Below are 22,168 nucleotides of genomic sequence, written 5' to 3' on the forward strand. Positions count from 1 at the left end.
AGATAGAAACTAACCAATAAGACATTAGACTGCTCAGGAGAAGATCATAAGATGACTTTTTTTGCGCTGACTAGGCCACAAAGAAAATTCTATTGTGTTCTGGTATGATCTTTTAAAGAAGAATATTATAATTGAAAATTTATTAAGGTGAAGATGATGGTGAGTTGGTTTAGAGACCATATCCTGGGAGAAATATATGAAGGAGCTTAAGAAAGAAAGAAAGAAAGAGATGTACAGCAGACCTGATGATTAGCCTCCTCCACATTTTAGAAAAGTTATTACATAAGATGGATTATTCCATGCTAAGAATTAATATGGGGGTGTAGAAATTTTAAGATTTTTGCACTTCGTAGAAAATCACTCTCTAATAACTGAAATGACACGACGGATGATCCTGGCTGCTTGAGAGTAAAGTATCCCTAAGAGGTTGAAGCAAGGAAGTCGAAGAAAGAATTCCTTTATTTGAGGGAAGGTGGATTAAATCAGAAGGTCCTACACCTGGTTGCTTACTTGAATCACTAGGGATTTATTTTTTAAAAATACTAAAGTCAGAGAGATCCAACCCAGAGATTCTAGTTCAGTAGATGTGAAGCAGGGCCCAAAATTCCAGATTTTAAAACAAAAAGTTCCTCAGATGACTCAGATGTGCAGTCCAATTTAAGAACCACCAAGGCCTTCAAGCTCTCTCCAGCATTCAACTTCAGGCGGCTAGGTGAAGACAAGGAGCCATGGAGGCAGGTCTGACAGCACCCCGAGCTGGCTCTGTGGTTCTCCACTACAAACCTGCATTTCTTCTTTATCTCCTCACATTTTGTAGAGTGTCTGTCAGAGTTAGGCACCTCTGTAAGTTGCTTACATGGATTATTTTAGTTAATCTTCATAACAAGCCTCGCTTGTATAATCATTTTGTGTTTGTGGAAACTGAGATTCAGAGACATTAGAAAATGACTTAGTAGTAGAATTGGGATTCAGGTCTGGATTACCTGATGGCCAAGTTGGTTCTTTCCATTGATAAGTTATCCTTCCTTCCACTATGCCATTCTGAAAACAGAAATGTGTTAATTCCTAAGAAACATGAAGTTACATACCCTGGAAAAGGCAGGAAAATGACAAATGTGATAGATACTTCTTGTTTTTCTCTCCTTACCACCTCCTTGCTCAGATTCTTATCAGTTCTACAGGTCCTTCATTCTTCCTTCTCCCAACACATTAGTGAAGCATTTGTTACTTTTACTCTTTTTTTTTTTTTTTTTTTTTTGTGAGATGGAGTCTCACTGTGTTGCCCAGGCTGGAGTACAATGGCATGCTCTTGGCTCACACAACCTCCGCCTCCTGGGTTCAAGCAATTCTCCTGCCTCGGCCTCCCAACTAGCTGGGATTATAGGTGTGCACCACCACGCCTGGCTAATTTTTGTATTTTTAAGTAGAGACTGGATTTCACCATGTTGGTCAGGCTGGTCTCGAATCCCTGACCTCGTGATCTGCCCGCCTCAGCCTCCCAAAGTGCTGGGATTACAGACGTTAGCCACCTCACCTGGCTTACTTTTATTCTTAAAATAGAATGCCTTTACTTCTTAAACTGCCAAAGTAATTCTGGATCTTTGATTTTTTTTCCCAAATGAACATTAACAATATTTTCGTGGTCTATTTAGGATTTTATTTATACAGAATTTATTTGAATGGGTTGGAAAGAAGCTGTTTTAAGAAAAATCTCAGTAGGAGTGACCACCATGCCTTCATCCTTACAAGCATCTTGTCTCAGGCACAATCCATAGACTAGCTGTGACAAGAATTCAGGTAGGAATACAAAGAAAGATCCCCCAGCCAACTACCACCATAATGTGAATATCATTTCTTTAAAATCCCCTCTAAATTAAGCACAGTGTGCTTGGCTACAAGTCATGTGTGCTTGGCTACAAGACTGTACATGATTTGCATCATCAAGCATTTGCTCAGAGAATCATGTTTTTTTTTTTTTTACAATAATAACACTATATGTATGTATGTTTGTATGTAAGTATCTCTCTCTCTCTCTCTCTCTCTCTCTCTCTGAACTACTTGTCTCATTAAATATTTGAGTTGGGATTCTAATTTTCCCAACACAACTGCTAGAGGAGCAGACATTTTGAAAATATTTGTAATCAGCATGCTTTTGAATAAGTTTCATAAACACAACGGGCAAACAGTTCAGTATTTGTCATCTCTCATCGACTCCCATTCCAGTCTTCACAGAACAGGTTTCATATAGCTGATTACCTATCAACACAAATCAAATAAGTTCAATAGCCCTTTTATTACAAGCACAGATTGAATATACATATTTAAAATGACCTTTTTTAAGGAATAGTAAATTTAACTATAATCTACAAGCAGGCTGCTCAGATGTGTCTGACCTTTTTTGTAAATATGATATATGGAGTTCCAATGTAAACACTGTGCCCCAGGTAGAAAGTTCTGCCTTGTGGAATGGCAGGTCTCCAGGCAGAGGTAGATAGATGGGTTTTACCGAGCTGTTTCAAAAGAAAGATGAAAGGTGAGGGCGGACTGTGAAGCCTGCGCAGGCTTGCCAGAACTTTTTAATAAACCATTATTAGGCTGTAGGATTCTTTTCAGGCTTTCAGCTCTGCTCACACTTAACTGATGGCATGCCTTTTTCACAGCTGCTTCTCACATAACATCTTCAAGCACTCATTGGAGTCAGAGTGAGGTTTGAATTTCAGCCAAGCATTGGATTTCCATTAAATTAAACAAGGAGAAAAAGGCAGAAGAGGAAAGGTATATTTGAGGGAGATTGGGCATGCTGTCTGGTTTTCATGTTCTTTGAGAAATTCTGTTTCACTTAACAAACATCTGTGGCGCTCCAAGTTGGGGAGAAGCATGGTGCATCTAGAGGCTTGGGGGTCCTGTCTTAGGGCTGCTGCGAAACCGGGGGCAGGCAGGACCCATTCCTTCTGTGGACATAGGTTTATCTGGGTATTCAGGGGCTGACAGAAAATTTTTCTGACTGTTTTGGGCCCTGTGATTCTAGTGCAGGAGTTAGTAGATTTTCTTTGTCAAAGGCAAGCTAGTAAATATTTTAGGCTTTGTGGGCCAAGAGGCAAAATTGAAGATCTTGTATAGGTATTCATATAACAAGCGAGAAAAGAAATGTCCATACATTTTTTTTTTTTTTTTTTTTTGAGATGGAGTTTCACTCTTGTTACCCAGGCTGGAGTGCAATGGCGCCATCTCAGCTCACCGCAATCTCCGCCTCCTGGGTTCAGGCAATTCTTCCGCCTCAGCCTCCCGAGCAGCTGGGATTACAGGCACGCACCACCGTGCCCAGCTAATTTTTTGTAATTTTAGTAGAGACGGGGTTTCACCATGTTGACCAAGATGGTCTCGATCTGTTGACCTCGTGATCCACCCGCCTCGGCCTCCCAAAGTGCGGGGATTACAGGCTTGAGCCACTGCGCCCGGCCGCATGTCCATACATTTTTATTGAAACAATTCAGTATATTAATAACAGTCGAGTCCATTGTTTCTTGAAATGCAGATATTCTGTAAAGGAGAAGGACTTGTGGTTGCTGTTGTTGTTGGTGGGTAGATCACATCTTGCTTAACTGGGACTCAAAGATAGTGTTTCTCGTCATCAGATTAATTGCAAATGTTAATCTGTACAAATTATTTTTAGCTGTCAGGCTATTAAAAACCCAGGAGTGAAACCAATTTGGTGCATGGGATGTAGTATACCAACCACTGTCTAATGGCATAGGCTCTTTAAGAGGGTAACACAAGAACCGAGTTAGAAGTAGACAACCAAAAAAGGAAAGATGTCTCAGACAGATGGGAAAGCATGAACAAAAGAGTGAAAAATAGTTATGATAAATAGCAAGGTGATAGGGCAGTGGAAACTCAGCGGAACGTGAGGGGATTGGTTCTAGGTGAACAAGTCTTCAGGCCAATCACACAAGCAGAATGCTTCTTAATTCATAGGTGACCAATTAAAAATTGTTTTTACCTAATCTGATACAAATTTTTCACCTTTTTCACATTCTCTATGATCACTGTTATGATTATTTCATTATTAGTCATTATTCATGGGAATTCACTTTTTTAGTTGATTTCTGTAGCTTATAAAATTCTACATAACCTGCTATCAAAACTTAGTCATGAGTTTTGATAGATGATATAAACAAGCAACTCTGGGGGCTCAAGGCATTGCTGAACTCTGATTGGATGAAGTAACTTGTGTTATGATTTGTTTAAATGTCAGTCAGCCAAGGATGTACATTTTTAAGACTTGGATATTACCTCTGCAGTAAAGTCATGTTATATGCCTTATAGATTTTACATATTATATAATAGTTTTACATTTTTTATAAGTAAATATGTACAATGTAATGAATTATGTTGTTGATAAAAAAAATCAAATCTTCCAAAATATGCAGAAAATATGTACCCATTTTGTTTTATAATTTATGCAGACTTTGCCCGTGGGACCACAGCCAGAATGTTCCATGTTTCATTTTTGGCTAAGCAAATGTTGGGTGGTCCAGAGAGGAATCTATCCCATAGCTCTCTGTAGGGTCAATCATAGCCTGGGTTCCTGGAAAGTAGAGTCTGAGGAAAGGGTGAAAAACTGAGGATTTATTTGGGAGACAGTCTAGAGCACAAGAGTGAGGAAAAAAGAAAGCCAAGAAAGATGTGAAGTGACATGAAGTGCTGCATTACCTGCGCTCACTATTGCTTTATAATCAACATCAAGAGACACTTTGGTTTGTTTGGCTAATGTATTTATCGAATATAAGGGACATCCCCAGTCCGACTGGAGAAACTCCAGCTCAGAAAAGTCCATGAGAGCCAAACAGGAGGTGAAATTTATTTGCCCAACCCTCTCCCCAGCTTCACTTTGTCATTGGTCCACATGCATCTCATGGAACGTTAACTTTCCCCCACTTTCTGTTTTACATCATGTACCTTTTTGGTGGCAACCTGGGATACCAGACCTTCTCACTTGCAGTGTGGCATTTCATACAAGTCCAGAAGAGGTGAGAAAATGAGAGACTCTAGGCATGTGGCTGCTTGGGCCAAAGGCATGGCAATAACCCAGGATGAAGCTTAACATTCCCAATGTAGTATATGGATTCTACCAGGTCTTTTTATTCGGACGTCAGGTTAGCCTTAGAGGACCATTGCTTTTAGACAGAGTTCAATAGCTGAAGGTGGGATTGAACTGAATCCAAAATGTTTGGTGTAATTCACATTCATAGAGAAGTAGGGTGTGTCCTTCCTTATCAAGTAGTTAATAACAACTCAATACAGAGGTAAAAACCTGAGAACCAATGCTGGGGACGATGAGTAAGCTGTTCTTGCTGTAGTGATCTGAGATTTGTTTCTTTGTGTTGTATGTTTCCTCCTACCTTTCTACCTTTCCTCCCACCTTCATCTTAGCTAATGAAACAACTACAGTTTCACAGAGTCTCTTGGACTTTTCAACATGCACACATACTTCAGGGAAAGCTATCCTCACCTCAGACTTGGAGATTGAATCTTGATTAGTCAAAACCAATCTAGAAGATCTCATTTGCTATGACTGGCTGAGAGATGGGGATGTGACTTAATTATGCTCAGTGAACAGAAATCTGCTAAGGGATGCTGGGTGAGTTCCCTCATTAGAAAGAGATCTGGGTATATATGTTGTTAAGTTTGGATGTGATGCCTAGATTAGCTATCGCCATCTTAGGGCACTGAGGGAAGCCAGACCTGGGGAAAAAGTAAGGCAGCAGATGACAACAGGGAACCAAGTAAAGAACTTTGATCTTCAGTCAGATTTGGTCCATTATGTCAACAAATGTCCCCTTTTCCCTGTATCATGCTTGCTGACATTCCTCGGATTGATGAAAAGTCCTCTATACTACCGTGACAGAAGTTTTGACTTTTTCTGACCATATGTGAGTGTATTGTAGATAAGATGCTGACTTCATCTGGTTTCGACTATACTCAATAACCAGTAAATCACTTTCCAACTGTGGCATTCTGTTTTTCAGTGCTGTGTGTTCAATTCTCTGAGATCTTGATCTTTCTATATTTATGTTTCAGAATTTTTGCCATAGAAGAAGATTAATATTCAATGTACAGTTAGTACCTCTTGGAGTATTTCTACTCATAAGATCAGCCTCATTTCAAAAAGCAGAGAGCTTTTGTGAGTGCTAATATCCTAGAGTTAGCAATTAGTTATCGTCTCCCATCAAAATTTAATTTTAAAACTTGTACCAGGATGTGTTTACATGGCCTGAATAATTTACATGAAACACACTTGACAAGTGTTAAACTGAGCAGTATCAATGTTTGAAATGCCCATGTATTTATCAGCCTTGCTGGAATCATTCCATCCATATTGTATGTGACTTCATGTGATTCCTCAGCCTGAACTCCTGTCCTGTCCAGCTCATCTTTTTTTTTTTTTTTGAGACAGAGTTTTGCTCTTGTCACCCAGGCTGAAGTGCTGTGGCATGATCTCAGCTCACTGAATGAACCCTTGAACTTCTGGGATCAAGTGATCCTCCTACCTTAGTCTCCTGAGTATCTGGGACATGTATACCACCATGATTGGCAAATTTTTTATTTTCTATAGAGACAAGATTTTGCCACGTCTCCCAGGCTGGTCTTAAACTCCTGAGCTCAAGCAATTGCCTGCCTCAACCTCCCAAGTGCTGGGATTACAGGCATGAACCACCATGCCTGGCTTATTTTGTTCTTATTACAAAAGTAGTATATTGTCATTGCAGGTCTTTTAGGAAAACAAAATCTAACCATTTTAAACATTTGGTTATGTAACTGTTAAACTTTTTCTTTTTTCTTTTCTTTCCCTTTTTCCTTTTTTTCTTTCTTTTTCAGCATATTCACTATATATATAAAGACTCCCATGTAAAAATGAGGAAATTGGGTTGAAATAGTTTTGCTATCTGGTATCCTTCCTTTATTTTTCCTTTTCACATGTGGATTTCTTTCCACATGTGTTTACTTTCAAAGGTTGCATGGTGCTTTATCATCTGTAAGCATCATAACTTATTTACTCTATTTCTTATTTTGCTGTTGATGGAAATGAATATTTTCTACTTCTCTGCATAACAAACAATATTGAAATGAAAATATTGATCCACATATTTCACACTGTCCCATCATCATCTCCCTGCCAACTCTAAGAGAATCAATTTAAAAACTGTTAGAAAAATAAAAGTGCTGAGTACAGTGGTCAGTTACAAAATGAGTATATCAAAATCAAGCTTTCCTAATATACCAATAGGAATTAGTTAGAAAATTTAATAAAAAAGAAGATCTCATTCACAACAGCAACAAAAGAACAAAATACCTAGCAATAATGTAATAAAAGTGTCTAAGACCTATGTGAATGGAATTGTAATATTTTATAAAGAAAATATATGGGGAAATAGAAATAATTGTTCAGGTATTGAAAGAAGCAGTAAGAATGCAAATGTTCCTTAATCTATTCTAGCCACCCAGTCCCCATTGGAGTTTCAATTGGATGTTTATGGAAAAGAGAGCAAGAGTAGATTGAACAAACACACCTGTCTCTATTCCCACCCCAAATTCCTAGAAAGAATACAAAGCATAGATTTTAAAAATAAAATCTGTAACAGTGCTGAAAAACCAGAACAGATCCTATAGATGGATAGACATATATTATAAGAAATCCCTGAAGTAATTTGTTCAGATTGGATTGAAATAGGAAACCGACTTTCTAAAGCATGAACAGGGTAGTTTTTCTACACAAAATAGGAGCAGTGTCGGGAGAGTTTCAAAATCAGGAGTTTCCAGTAGAGGAGTAAGAGGCTCTGGAATAATTCTCAGAATGACAGTGTGAGGTTCTACAGAAGGAGAATCTGGGAGAGGCAGCAATGCTTGCTCCCCTCAATTGTGCCAAGCAACAGACAGCAGAATGTTTCCCCCGCAGAAACAATGAATGGGACTTGGGCCTTAGAGAAATGATAGTGGCTTAGGGTGTTGATAGTGCATGAGAGGGAGGGTCCCAATATTAATAAGACAGGCCTGTCTTCCCAAGCCACACTTAGTATCCACTGGGGGATTTGTTCTAGGATTCCTGTGGATACCAAAATTCATACATGTCCAACCCCCTTATATAAAATAGCATAATATTTGCATATAACCTACACATATCCTCCAGTGCAATCGGAATAGTTTCTAGATTACTTATAACTAATAAAATGTGAATACTATATAAATAGTTATAATTTATTTTTTATTTGTATTATTTATTCAGAATATTTTCATCTGTAAATGGTTCAGTCTACAGATGTGGAACCTATGGATATGGAGGGTCAACTGTACAGTATTCTCAGATAGTCTAATAGAGAATCTCAAAACAAAAGATACACACTACCAAGATTCATTAAGTTGTTGGGAAAACTAACATTATGAAAAAAGCCATTAGAATCAACAAATAGAAAAATGACCACCAGAGATCAGAATTAATAAAGAAAAGAGAAAAAGAATGCAAATATATTTTAGAATCTTCTCATAAGACTCAGCTTAACTTTACCTTATTCATTTAAGTATGTGCATAGTGTTCTAGAATGTGTCGTATAGTGTTTCATCCTTATCTTGTTGAAGGACATTTAAGCACTTTCAATTTTTAATTATTATATGCAATGTGCAAAGATGACTTACGTGAAAGCCTCTTTGAACATGTATGTGAATATAGCCGATAATTTCAGAGGAATGTGATAAGATACTGAAACCATTAAAAAAGTAAACTAGCCACATGTATTTCTTGAAGAGTAGGCATATCAACTATTCTGATAAAAAGTATTTTGGATGACATTCTTTAAACTTTGATGATTTTTTACATACTAATCTGACCAAACAGTGGCCTAATCAAATAACTTTAGGAGATATTTGCAAATATATTTTTTCTTGGAGGAATAAATGTTACTTCTTGGAGGAATAAAATTAAGCATTATTAAAATCTTATTTTGTTAAAGGCAAGTGTCTTATTACAGATGCCTCAAAAATTTTAAAGCTATGAGTATTACAACTATATTCCATGAAGTATTCAACATGGAACAGAATTTGGGGTCTCATTTGCTTAGTCACCCATGATATAGAGTTGATTCAAAACCATTTTCTGAGGAAAAGCTTGACTGGCTCTGCCTATGGGCTAATGAGAAAAGGAAATCCTGTGAGTTACACAATTCTCCCTGAGCTGTTGAGTTACTTCCTTTCTTTGGAACATTGTGAATTGTGTAGCTGGCCTGGTTTTCCCTTCCTCATTGGCTGCTCGCCACATTGTGGGTCACAATTTCACACAATGATGCGTGTTGTAAACTTCATTCCTGTTCTCTATTTATGTCTTCCTTTTTAGTTCCTCTTTTGCTTTACTTTTAATTTTTGCTGTTTCTTATATTTTAATGTCTCATTGTAAACTGTTTTAAATCACTTCTGAAATAAAGTGTTATAAAGATACATAGATAATATGAGTTGTGGCTAAATAAAAAATATATACATACAACGTGCAGGCCAGAAGTTATATTTCTTAATGAGTTTAACACCTAAAAAATATTTTATCTTGAGAGACTCTAAATGTATTATAATTGATGTTATCACTAACCAAAACATCTTTGAAATTTCTTTTTTAGGTTTTCCTCCCCACCTCTTGGCACAGTTTGTAAATGTTTGTAAGATGTTGTGGATCATGATTTTAAGACTTTGTGGGTCATAGTGGTTTTTAGAAAACAGCCCTAAGTATTTCATGGTAAAGCCTGCTAACCTAAATGGCTCAGTTAGCTGGGTACTCAAGTTGACTTTTCTTCCAAATATATAGTACATGTACATAAAGTGATACGACAATTTAAAAAAATGTACTTAATAAACTGGCAATGGAAGTGTTTTTCAAGGTACAGCTTCAGAGGAGTTTGTATGACTGTTGGCTTTGTTAGGGGAAGGACATGCCCTTTGAGGAAGTCCATTAATTTGGATGTATTTGTTCTGATGTGTTTTTTTAAAAAGCGTCTCACCACCCCCACCCTACCCCCACAATCAAGAGAAAAGGAGAAGGTTCAGTAAAGTGTTAGTCATGGTAATTAACACATCACAAGAAAAGTACATATAGACTCCCACTCATTTTTGGGGAATAGAGAAAATTGCTTAGGATCCTAGGCACGTCTAGTCGTTCTGTAATTCACCTACAATACAGGAGAGATGTGCTTTTTGTATATTCTGAGAGCATAGGGCTTCAAACCTATATTTCCATTGCTAATAGTGGTATTATGTAGTTATTTCTGGTTGGAAAACCTGAAACCATTTTGCCCCTGGTGAAGGACAATGTTTGAAAATCTGCTCATGATCTAGTATTTTAACTGCAGCCCAGCTTGTCTCTTTTGCTGAATGTTTTATGTTTAATAGCACTGCTACAGCACTATGACATCATAGAATGTTATTATTTAAAAAGGCCTTAGAGATTATCCAGGCTGTAGGGGTACAGGTAGGTATAGAACTGTGAGGCACACTGAGGTGTGTCATTCAAAGCCTCAATGCTTTGAATTGAATCTGTATGCCAGGGTTGAAGTTGCTTTAAGAACTACAAAACAAACTAAAGGTAATTAATATTGAGAAAGATTACTTAAGAGGATTCCAAATTCATCATAGACAAGCTTAGGAGACCAGTGGAAGAAGAGATAGGGATTGCCAGGACCTGAGACAATCATAAAAGTGACAAAATAATTTGTGGAAAGTGTCCTGTGTCCCCACCCAAATCTCATCTTGAATTGTAATCCCCATATGTCCAGGGAGGAACTTGGTGGGAGACGGTTGACTCATGGGGGCAGCTTCCCCCATGTTGTTTTCATAAGTTCTGATGGTTTAAAAGTGTTTGGAAGTTCCCCACATGGCTCTCCCTCTCTCCTGCCACCATGTAAGACATGACTTGCTTCCTCTTTGCCTTCCACCATGATTGTAAGTTTCTGGAGGCCTCCTCAATTACATGGAACTGTGGGTCGATTAAACATCTTTTGCTTATATGTTACCCAGTTTTGCGCAGTTCTTTATAGCAGCATGAAAACGGACTAATACATGACCCAAGATGATTTCTATGTCTAGGTTGAAGGATACAGATAATTAGACAGTGAAATTCAGATACAGTCATGCAGCAGTTCTTGTGAAGAATGTGGTAAAACATTAAAGCAGGGAATGATGAGTGGAGCATTGCTGGTAGAGAGTCTTTTCTATGCAGATAGATTGCTGAGTTGCATGTAGAGTTTCTCCTGACTAGGTTGATCTGGAGTTGCCCAAAGAAGTGCTTAGCACCCATTTAAATTAGATTAAGTAGAATTAAGAGTTGTCCTGTGGCACCAACATTACAGTCTCTTGATGCAGGGCTATAGGATATATCAGAAAGAAAAAAGGAGTCTAGTGGGCAAGATAATCTAACTCACTAATTTTAGAGTTGAGAAAACTAAGAATAAAGAGGTGACTAATAAAAATGAATCAAATTGTTGGGGCAAAGCTAAAACCATTAGTTGGGTCTCCTTCTATTTCTATTTCTTCTTAAGGATGTCTATTTGGAGCAAGAAAATCCTCTTTGGTAACTATCCCGAGGTTCAAAACTTCCTGGACTTATTGTTGATGGCTTCTCCTAGAGACTCTACTTTGTTGTGATTTCTTTAGAACTCTCTGTAGCATTTAAGAACTGCAACTACTTTTTCTAATTCTCTGTAAAAGAATTCTGCCTGCTGTGATGCTGCTCCCCTGAGGGGTATATTTCTTTTTTTTTTTTTACAAGGTGAAAAATTATGTACTTTATTTACACAAAGATGCACAGAACACTTTTATCTTTCAAAAGTCACATTAAGACAATTGGTTGTAATAAAAGCATGCTATATGAACCATGTATTCTTCAGGATTGATTAAACTGCAGGCTGTTTACTGCTTTTAGGTTTAGTCCCTGATTGACTTGAAACATAGAGTTTCAAGTCCCTGCTGCTTGCACCAGCACCTGTAGTTTAATTACAAGGGCAGCCTGTGAGAAAATTTCAATAGACGTATTTCTCACCTATATTGCACGTTTTTCCCAAGCCCTTGTGCAAGTGTGTGCCATGTGTAACTCTATTTACATGTAAATGCTGCTTTAAAAGTTTATCAAAATTCTTAAGTTTTTACAAAAGGTTTTAATATTCTTCTGCATTATATGCAATGTTGCAAATCTGCAGAGTAGTAAAACTTAGAGCACCTTTTGGTTTGCACCACTTATTACAGAAATGGGGATTTGTGAAAAGGACGGAATTTGATGTAGAGGGGCAAAGCCCTTTCGTGACTGCCATTCAAGAGTATTACTTAAAACCATCTGAAAGTTTATGCTAACCTCTATATTTATACTAGGGACCTGGGGAAATATCCATGACATTGAAGTACCTTGAGTGTGCCTTTTAAATATGAGCATTACTGCCAAGAATGTCCTATAAAAGTGCATAGTTTAATTCTCTAAGGGTTAAACAGCCATACCTTAACCCTTAGAGAAATAGCCATAGGGAAACAATCATTTATGTGGGAGAACCATGGGGGAAAAATCCAGCATTGGGACTCCTTTTTCTGGAGTTATGAATCAATGTTTTACCAACTGGTCTCACTTGGAGGTAGGTCTGTTTTCCCCTTTTTGAAAACTAGGGCTGCTGCTATAAGATTCTACCGGCCTTTTGCAAATCGTCAGGGATGTGCATAGCCATCTAATGTAGTGCCTGGCATATAACTGCTTATGCATTAAAACAATTGAAAGCTACTACAGCTTTTCCAATGTATAGGCCAGGAAAGCATTTTGACTAGTGTATTTTAAGACTGGATTGTATCAGGTTGGTGTGAGGGGTATATTTCTGAGCAATTATCCTGTCCATCCTTTGCCCTCCTGCTTTATAAACATCAGTGAAAAGGGGCTATAATTAAATAGGAATGAAAGCTGATTAACTCTCACCTATCCTTTTCAATGTTTTGTTTTTGAGTTGAGTCTCTAGTTATTAGAAATTTACTTTTCAAAAATGTCTCAGTGGCATTTTCTTTATTTCTAGAAGTATGTGTGTGTGTGTGTGTGTGTGTGTGTGTGTGTAGGGGTGAGGAATGTGGTATAGTGGGAGGAGATAACTGGAGAAGAGGGAAAAGAAGAACCACAGTGACTTCTATTGTTTCTTTCCTGGCTCTTCAATATTGGGCCCTGAAAAACTATTGATAGCCTGAGAGCACCAATTTTAATATTAAACAGACATGATTTGAAATCCTAGCTGGATGAACATGGGTAAGTCACTTAACCTCTGTACGATATTTTTCTTCTTTTGTAAGATAGAGCTAACAATGATGCGTATTTCTTAGGACCATTGTGAGTATTGAATAAGATAAATGAAAAGGGCTTAAATTAGTGCCTGGCACTGAATAGGCACTCCATAAGTGTTAGCTATTATTATAATCTTCTACCTTGAACAAGTAGACTTGCTGCACATTTAAAAAATGTGTTTGGAATATTGAGTTTGGCAAAAAATAGAATATATTATATGTTTCACTAGAGCAATTGAAATATAGAAAACATAGTGAATGCAATAGAATATGTGGGCATTTGGCCATGAAAGATTCATAAGACTTCATTTGGGTCAGGTAAAGATGCTCATTTGATTGGCTTTCCTGCTATAATCTGCATGGAATTAACACAAATTGGAGCAGAGCCCAGTCTCAATGACTTTCTTAGGGACCACGTCGATGCTGTACTTTTCTCCCCTTAATAAATTTTATCCCCCCTTCCCACAATGCCATTGCAGCATGTGGCCTGAACTGGAGTTGCCATCTTTTAAAATGTCTCCATTTCCTGGGCATGAGAATTGTTGAAGAGTAGGTCCTTACATTGAACAAGAGTAATCATATTTCTCTCTAAAGCAGTGGTTCTCAATACAAGAATATTTTGCTACCCCACAGTGAAAGACATTTGGCATTACAAACAATTCGTAATTGTTATGATGGGAATGATTGGGGGGGTGCTATTGGCAACTACTGGGTAAGAGTAAACAATGCTGCTAAACAGATTCAATGTCCAGGACAGACCTCACAACAAAGAATCATCCAAAATGTCAATAATGGTGCTGCTGAGAGACTTCACCCTAAATACTTTTTCATCAGCAGCTGGTAGTTGGGGGCTTTATATCCCAAGACAGTGATATTAGAGAGTGATGTTTCTGGGACCGTGTCCTTTACTATGTATAGAAATCAGTGTAGAGAGAAGAAAGAGAGAGGCTTAACTTTAAGTCCATCATGCTAGTCATTCTTAAAGCCAGTTTCAATTTCTTCTTTGTTTAAGGTTAATTAAGTATGTTATTTTGTTTAAACTAGTTTAAGTTTTTGTTACTTGTAACCTAATAGCTCTAATGCACTGAATATGTATACTGAGTACAACTCTGCATCTAACTTAATCGAGGATAATGTAGTAAAATTTGAGCTACTTCTTCTGTAGGGGTTGTTTCAGCATTGCCATCTAATAGCTCTCACCCTTGGGCCATTCAATCTCTCAAGCTTTAATTTCCATCGAAAGTAAGTGTATTAATATGATATATATAGATATTAAGAGATTTTATCTGAAGTGCTGAGCATGATGCATAGAATAGGGTAGGTATCTAGCCAATGTTAACTCTCTTCCTTTGCATTGTTTAAATATTTAAAGAATAATTTAAGAGTAATACTTTGGGGCATTCCTTGATTGCTTAATTTTGGATCTATTGGAATTTGGAATTTTTGATACAAATCTTGAGATTTATGGGGAAGTCTGACTTGAATTATTGGCAACTGATATAAAGGATTAAAAATGTTGAAAATGTAAAATGTTTAAAATGATTAAAAAAGAAATCTACAAAGCTTGTGTGTAGTTGTGGCCAAATGAATTTGCATTTTTTTATCTGAAGATTACAGTGAGAGAACTGACCAACTATGCAGGATAGTGCCTCCTAATGTTTAATATATTGATAGTAATTCCTACTTTCCATGTCATTCATAGTTTTTCGAGTATCTAGGTAGGCAACTTGATTCCTTTCGTTTGTTTGTTTTTGAATGTGTTTAGCTAACAGAGTTCCTATGCAATTCATATTTAACTAAGTTACTACATCTTTCTTTTTAATGGCACAGCGTCTTTGCTCTAGTGCTTTATGGTCAATTATGAGTAGTCATCTGAGAAAGTAAGATCAGATAGCGCCAAATGGCTTCATAGAAGAGACTCACGAAGCTTTGCAGCTAGAATGAAAGATAAAAGCCTGGCAAGAGAGTAAGCAGGAATAATAAGCTTCGGTGTAGATCTAATGACCTAACCAAGTTTACCGGAATATATGAGGTAAAAAATACGTGGAATTCCCGTAAGTATTATTTTATGATGAATTTAAATGTTTGATATAACCAGGTTAGCTGGGTATATTTATCTTAAGCCATGAAGCAATATGTTTCAAGGTTTGGGGTTTCTAGTGGAAAAAATCTTGTTTTATTCATTTTGAATGTGAAGTTAAATTCTGCCCAAACAGCCCCTGTTTTGTAGGTATTTTTTCTTGAAAATCTGTTCCCTTTGTGAATTTACAAATTATAGCTCAGAGGCCTAAAATGTAAATTTGTAACAGAAAGTAGCTTCATATAGTACAGTAATTTGGGGACTTTATTTTTCTTTTTAATGTCACTAAGGATTGTGTTTTGAAATATTTTTTTCTAACCTGCATGCATTAAACAATAAATAATTAGTTCCATCTGAGTTCTTACTGGCTTTACATTTTAGCATGGATCCAGATTTAAATGAATAATCCACATTTACCATCATATTATGAAAACACATAAATCATTACTTCAGTTATGGTGCTACTACATAATGAAGTTATACAGGCAATAAGCATCATTCATTGCTTTGGGTAACTTTAGCTGTCTCTGCATTTTAGTCTGAGTGAGCAGATTCTACTTAGATAGGGGTGTCTTCTTTACTTAATGGCTCTTGTGTCAGAGTCAGATCCACCAATCATATTTCAGGAAATTCTACCCTGAGGTAGCTTGTTATAATACACCAACTTCTTCAATCTTTTTCAGAAACTTTGTGGAGCTTCTGGCCAGCATGAGAACATCAGTGTGACCATACTGAATTTACATAATTTCAGGTAAAAGCAAAGAAAGATGCTTTTTAAATTTGTCTTCTATACTTATGTTATTAGATTTCCCTTCAGATCTCCAGAATTACTGAAAATGACTTGTAATCTTGTACTTTTCCTCATTGACTAACTGGGACTCTACACTGAATTTCACTGGTGTCTGAGAAAGAACCAAAGAGAAACCTTTGAAGACTGTGGTTCTCATTCCAGCCCAGGTATTAATAAGCTGGAAGGTCTATGGCATCATTTCCTACCTGCGAGCAACTTTAGTGCCACCAGATGTAAACATAAAGACTTTGAACTGAATGACACCACTGGGTCACTCAAAGTACTAAAAAGAGTTTATTTTACCATGAGATTGCTTTCTAGGGCTGTAAATCCATCGTGAAAGCTTCATGTATAATCATATTCTAAGAAGAACTTTTTGTAGATATTTTGCTAGCTCTAGATATCTTCATTTATTTCATTATATTGTGGAATATCACACAGAAAAATGACAAGGCCCAAATTCTTTAAAGAACTGAGTGTAGGAGGAGAAATTTCCTCTCTTACAAATAGTATATCCTGAGCTAATCTGCTTTCATTTATAATGCTGCTCTTAATCTCTTTGGAAATGGCAATCCATGGAGTCTGGTGAGGATCTGTTGAAATATTTCTAAACATTTTTCTGCTTTTTATATGTAGGAGACCATGGTTTATGCTATTTTTATTTTTTCTCAAAATATAGGCCATCTGCCTCAGAATAAATCAGTGAAGTTAAAAAAATGCAGATTCCTCAAAGTGTGACTGAATCAGATGTTTGGGAATCTTTATTTTTAATAACTTATACTAAGAAACACCAAATAAAGTACACAATAATCTTTGTTTATTGAAACTGTTTTGGTGCATTCTAATAAAAGCATTATTTTTTATTGAAATGGATGATGCATATTGGTGAAGCTTCTTGGAAAACCATGAAAAATGAGAGAGGAAAGATACCAGTTTTCCAACAAACATCTATCTGCCCCTGGTGTAGTAAAAAAAAACTTTCAATAAAATTGCTTGAAAAATGATTTTAGCTACTATTTATACACCTTTGCCACTTGCTAAGCATCATGCTAGTTATTTCACATAGGCTATCTCCATTTAGTTCTCTCGACAACACAGAGTTAGATATTAATTTCTTCATTTTACGGGTGAGGGGATCTAAGGCTTATGTAGGTTAATCAAAGTGGTTTGCAAAAATTGCCACAGCTAGTAAAGTAGTGAGGCCAGGACTCATTTTTATAGTAGTAGTCAGACTTGAATCCAGAATCTGTTTTACTGTGTAATTTGTGGTCTATTTTACACGTTTATGGTGGAACAACTAATAAATGATCATTGTTTTCTTCTACATACACTCCTGGTATAGTTTCCATTGATCATGTGATGACAGGTACCAGCTTCAGAGGATCCTGCTGTGGTGGTGATCAGCCTCAGGGCAGCCACCTGCAGTTGCTGCTGCTCTGTCTGTCGCTCCTGCAGCTTCCATATTGTCTGATGTGGCTCCAGTATTTCAAATAGCCTTAACATAATTCCCTGCCCTCCCTGTTTCTATAATCCTTTTCTGTTTCCTCTATTAGAGTTGTTTGGGATCTGGTCATTTGTTCTTTAAATTGTCCTCATAACAAACCTCTTGCCTCCTGAGAAAAGGAGGAGAGTATCAGAAGTGGGTGGCATTTTGACAGTGTGGGCAAAACAAGAACAATTTTATTTCTGGCCCAAAGTAAATTAAATGGTTCTAACATAATCTGAAAATATCTTCTCAATATGACTTTCAAGGTTGGAGAATGATATTTTGATTATCTGTCCTTGATAAAGTCTTCTGTTTATATACAACCAGTTAATGAGAAGTTTATGGTTTTAATTCTCATCTCAAGCTAGATAAATGAACTTGATTCAGATGAGACAGACACTTTGCACTCATCACACAGGGGATTCCAAAACTGCAATGCCTTGATGCTTTTTCTCTTCATAACAAACCTCATTTGTGTTGTGTTGACTTGACTTGAGGAACTGTATTTTCTCCTCAGTGTTCTTCTGTTTACATTTGCAGTAGATTGGATTGTCGGCAGTTTTTTTGCCCTTTGTCAGTAACTTTGCCATTTTTTCCCCTTGACTTTGGACTTCGCCACGTGACTTGGCTTGGCCAATGGGAAGTCAGCATATGTAATACAAGAAACACGCTGGTATATGTGCGATTATTTTTGCACCTCTGCCGTCTCTATGGGAAGAACTTCCTCTGATGAGCCCGTGATCTAAGGAAGATTAGAGAGAAGAAGAGCAGCCCAGCAGATCTGCATTACGAAGTAGAGCCATTGTAGCTAACCCACAGAGTTTAAAGAATATAATAATTTTAAGACACTAAATTTTAGAGTGGTTTGTTACACAGCAATAGCTGACTGAGGCAATATTTTTCAAATCGATTTTTATGGTGCAGCCAGCAAATCACTAGATAAAGAAGCCAGAGTTTTGAATTTTTATCACTGTTCTACCACTACCACTATGTAAGTTACTCACCTTCTTGAATTTCAGTGTATCCTTATTGCTAAAACAATTGCACTGAGGCAGAGGCAGAAAGCATAGCCTTATTCAGTTCAGAATATCTCTGATGTGGAAATATCACAATGTTGGTATTGGAGTAAAACTTCTCACCTAACTCAATGAGTGTGCCAGCCTTCTGATATGAAATTTGAATTTTCCTTCAGTAGGAAATACACAGGTTTTTGGAACATTTACTGATATAAAAGCAGAGGCTTAGTGTGTATGTATCATTTTATTTCTCATCATATGTATCCGGAAATCACCACAGCCATGGATGATATTTCCATCAGGCCTTATTCCTTTGTTTATGGTTTATCAGTTATTAGAAAAATCTAAATACAAGGGATTATTGATTATGCTGTTTCGGATAGAAAAGCCCCCATCACTGTTCTTTTTACCTCAATTCAACTAGTTTCACATTTCTGTTATCAAAATCTGAATGCTAAATTGCTTTCAGCTCAAAACTATTAGCTAATTAGATTTGTGCTTCACTAACGGAAAATTTCAGAGGTGGAGCAGCCTTTGGGCATAAACTGAGGTCCTGAATCTGTTTCTCTGCAATTGTCATTGCTTTACCTTCCCTGTGTATTGTGTCCATCCCCAGGGTAGCTTCCTCATGGTCACATGATGGTCACCAGCAAGAACTCATAGAGGCATGTGCCTCTATGTCTCTATCAGCATTTTGAAGAACATAGCTTCCCATGACTATTTGAATACAAGTCTTTATCCTCTCTCTGGATGGACCCTTTTTAACTCAATCACTCTAGCAAGAGATATAAATTTTGTTAATTGGCTTAAATCAATTGGGATCCTTTCTGGAGTTTGGGTCCTGTCAGTCCTATTCAAAATCACATTGCTGCTATACAATGGGGGTACTGTGGAATGAACATTGGGGAGTAACTACACTGTCCTTTGCAAAGAAAAGTATGTATGTTTAATTTATTTCAATGTGTGAAATTGCTAAACGTGTGTTGTAAACATTCATCGAAATAGTTAACTGAACTAACTATTCAGATAAGAACATTTTGGAACCAAGTGCTGCAAGAATTTAGTTTTGCTGAATTTCCTAGAACTTCCTAAGGTTAAGCCTTGTCACTGATATGACTCATTGAACTTGAAAATGCATTAGGTTATGCAAAACATTGCTAACTTGTTCAACAAAATGCAGGAAAAAGGCTGTCCTCATCCTCCTTTGGCAGATTCTTTCAAAATCAATATACTATCATATTTTGAAGACTTGAGTAACAATTTGTTGGAAAGACAACCATAATTTCCAAATAGATTCATTAATTTAACAATCCTTATTTATAATTAACTCTTTACCAGACTCACTCATACATGCTTTGAAAATATGGATCACCAGTTTTTCTGTAGCTGCTTTAAGGGGTCTAAATTATTAAGCTGCTTAATTTAAGAAGACTTAAGCTAAAGCATGCCTTGCCCACAGAATAAATAAGGGGTCCTAAAATTTTAGAAATGAAAAATTTGAATCTTGGAACTTTTATAATTGCTTTTATCAAGTGGGCCAAGTTTTTTGCTATATTTGAGTCCTCTTGACTCTATGGAAGCACATTCCCTAATTATAATTTCACTGAGAAGGATACAATCAGTGTAGGACCAATGAATTAGAACAGAAGCATACCAGGGGAATAACTTTAAGTTGTATGAGAATTGTTTACTCTGCTAAATATTCAATACTATATATTCCCCATAAATATATACTTTACTTTGTGTGCCTTGTATACAATATATTCTTTTTTTTTTTTTTGAGACGGAGTTTCGCTCTTGTTACCCAGGCTGGAGTTCAATGGCGTGATCTCAGCTCACCGCAATCTCCGCCTCCTGGATTCAGGCAATTCTCCTGCCTCAGTCTCCCGAGCAGCTGGGATTACAGGCACGCACCACCGTGCTCAGCTAATTTTTTGTAATTTTAGTAGAGACGGGGTTTCACCATGTTGACCAAGATGGTCTCGATCTGTTGACCTCGTGATCCACCCACCTTGGCCTCCCAAAGTGCCGGGATTACAGGCTTGAGCCACCGCGCCCGGCCTATACAATATATTCTTTAAAATTTATCCGATTATTTTGAATTGATCCCATGCTTTTTAATTCTAACTTTAATATTTTCGATCTAAAACATTAAATGAATGACAATCCCTAATATACTATCCATTAGTATGTGTCTATACACAGCCCTATTTTATTTTTGTATTTAAGAATCTGTAAAACTGACACAGAACCCCAAAACTGATTCATTAAATTAAATCTACTGTGTGCTCCTTCTTCACAATATCTCCCTGTTTTACCCCAAGAGGCAATCACTATCTTGTTTTTGTGTTTCTCGTTTCCATTATTTTATATATATATACACATCTGTGTGAAGATGACTTACTTGCTTTTTCTTTGATTCTTTCATCTTATCAGGAAGAACAATACTTTCTTTTTTGAGATGTGGTATCTATTTATTCATTTATCTATTTTTATATATATTTAAGATACACAACATGATGTTACGGTGTACATAGACATAGTTAAATGGTTACAACAGTCAAGCAAATTAACATAAACATCACCCTGGCATAGTTACCTTTTCTTTGGTGTGGTAAGAGCACCTAAAAGTCTACTCTCAGCAAATTTGCAATATATCATAATGTAGTAATAATAATGACATATAATAATAATATAATAATGACCATATAATATTGTTATGTACTGCATTCCACCCTGGGCAACACAGCGAGACCCTATCTCAATCAATCGACTGATCAATCAATCAATCAGTTAGACTTCATGTGATATTTTAAGACTAAACATTATGGCCCTGGATTTTAAAATGTTAAAATCTACTAACTTGGGTAAAATTGAATTACATAAAAGCTTAAGATAAATGTGTTTGTATAACCATATAAGGTTTGGGCACATATATAGTTTTCTTAAACACTGTTTTTAAACTTAAAAAAATAGTCTGGAAGCTGTGGCTCACACTTGTAATCCCAGCACTTTGGGAGGCCAAGGCAGGAGGATTGCTTGAGCTTAGGAGTTTGAGACCTGCCTGGACAACACAGTGAAATCCTGTCTCTAGAATAAATACAAAAATTAGCCAGGGATGGTGATACATTTCTGTAGTGCCAGCTGCTTGGGAGGCTAAGGTGGGATAATCACTTGAGCCCAGGAGGCAGAGATTGCAGTGAGCTATGACTGCACCACTGTACTCCAGCTTGGGCATCAGAGCAAGACCCTATTTCAGTAAATAAATAAGACTTCATGTGATATTCTCAGACTAAACATTATGGCCCTGGTTTTTAGAATGTTAAAATCTACTAACCTGGGTAAAATTGAACTATGTAAAGCTTAAGATAAATTTGTTTGTGTAAAAGCATGAAGACCGTAGTTAATAATTTAAAAAGCTAATCCAAAAGGCAGATGTGTATTGCCAAAATAAAAATTTG

At 36.8% G+C, this 22,168-nt stretch overlaps 1 long non-coding RNA gene across 3 annotated transcripts in view; it reads left to right on the forward strand.

The window, feature by feature from the left end:
* Nucleotides 1-10,495: 10,495 nt before the first annotated feature.
* The window catches only part of LOC118148846 (uncharacterized), a 73,060-nt gene continuing 61,387 nt past the window's right edge, over nucleotides 10,496-22,168 (forward strand). For 2 of the 3 annotated variants that reach the window (XR_013528909.1, XR_013528911.1), the window contains exons 1-3: nucleotides 10,496-10,618; nucleotides 15,166-15,367; nucleotides 16,099-16,166. This is a non-coding gene — a long non-coding RNA (uncharacterized LOC118148846). Of the gene's footprint in view, nucleotides 10,619-15,165; nucleotides 15,390-16,098; nucleotides 16,167-22,168 lie in introns of all 3 variants that reach the window. The other variant, XR_013528910.1, reaches the window with a different exon arrangement.

The sequence above is a fragment of the Callithrix jacchus genome, chromosome 17 (genome assembly GCF_049354715.1).
Source record: "Callithrix jacchus isolate 240 chromosome 17, calJac240_pri, whole genome shotgun sequence".
NCBI classification, from domain to species: domain Eukaryota; kingdom Metazoa; phylum Chordata; class Mammalia; order Primates; family Cebidae; genus Callithrix; species Callithrix jacchus.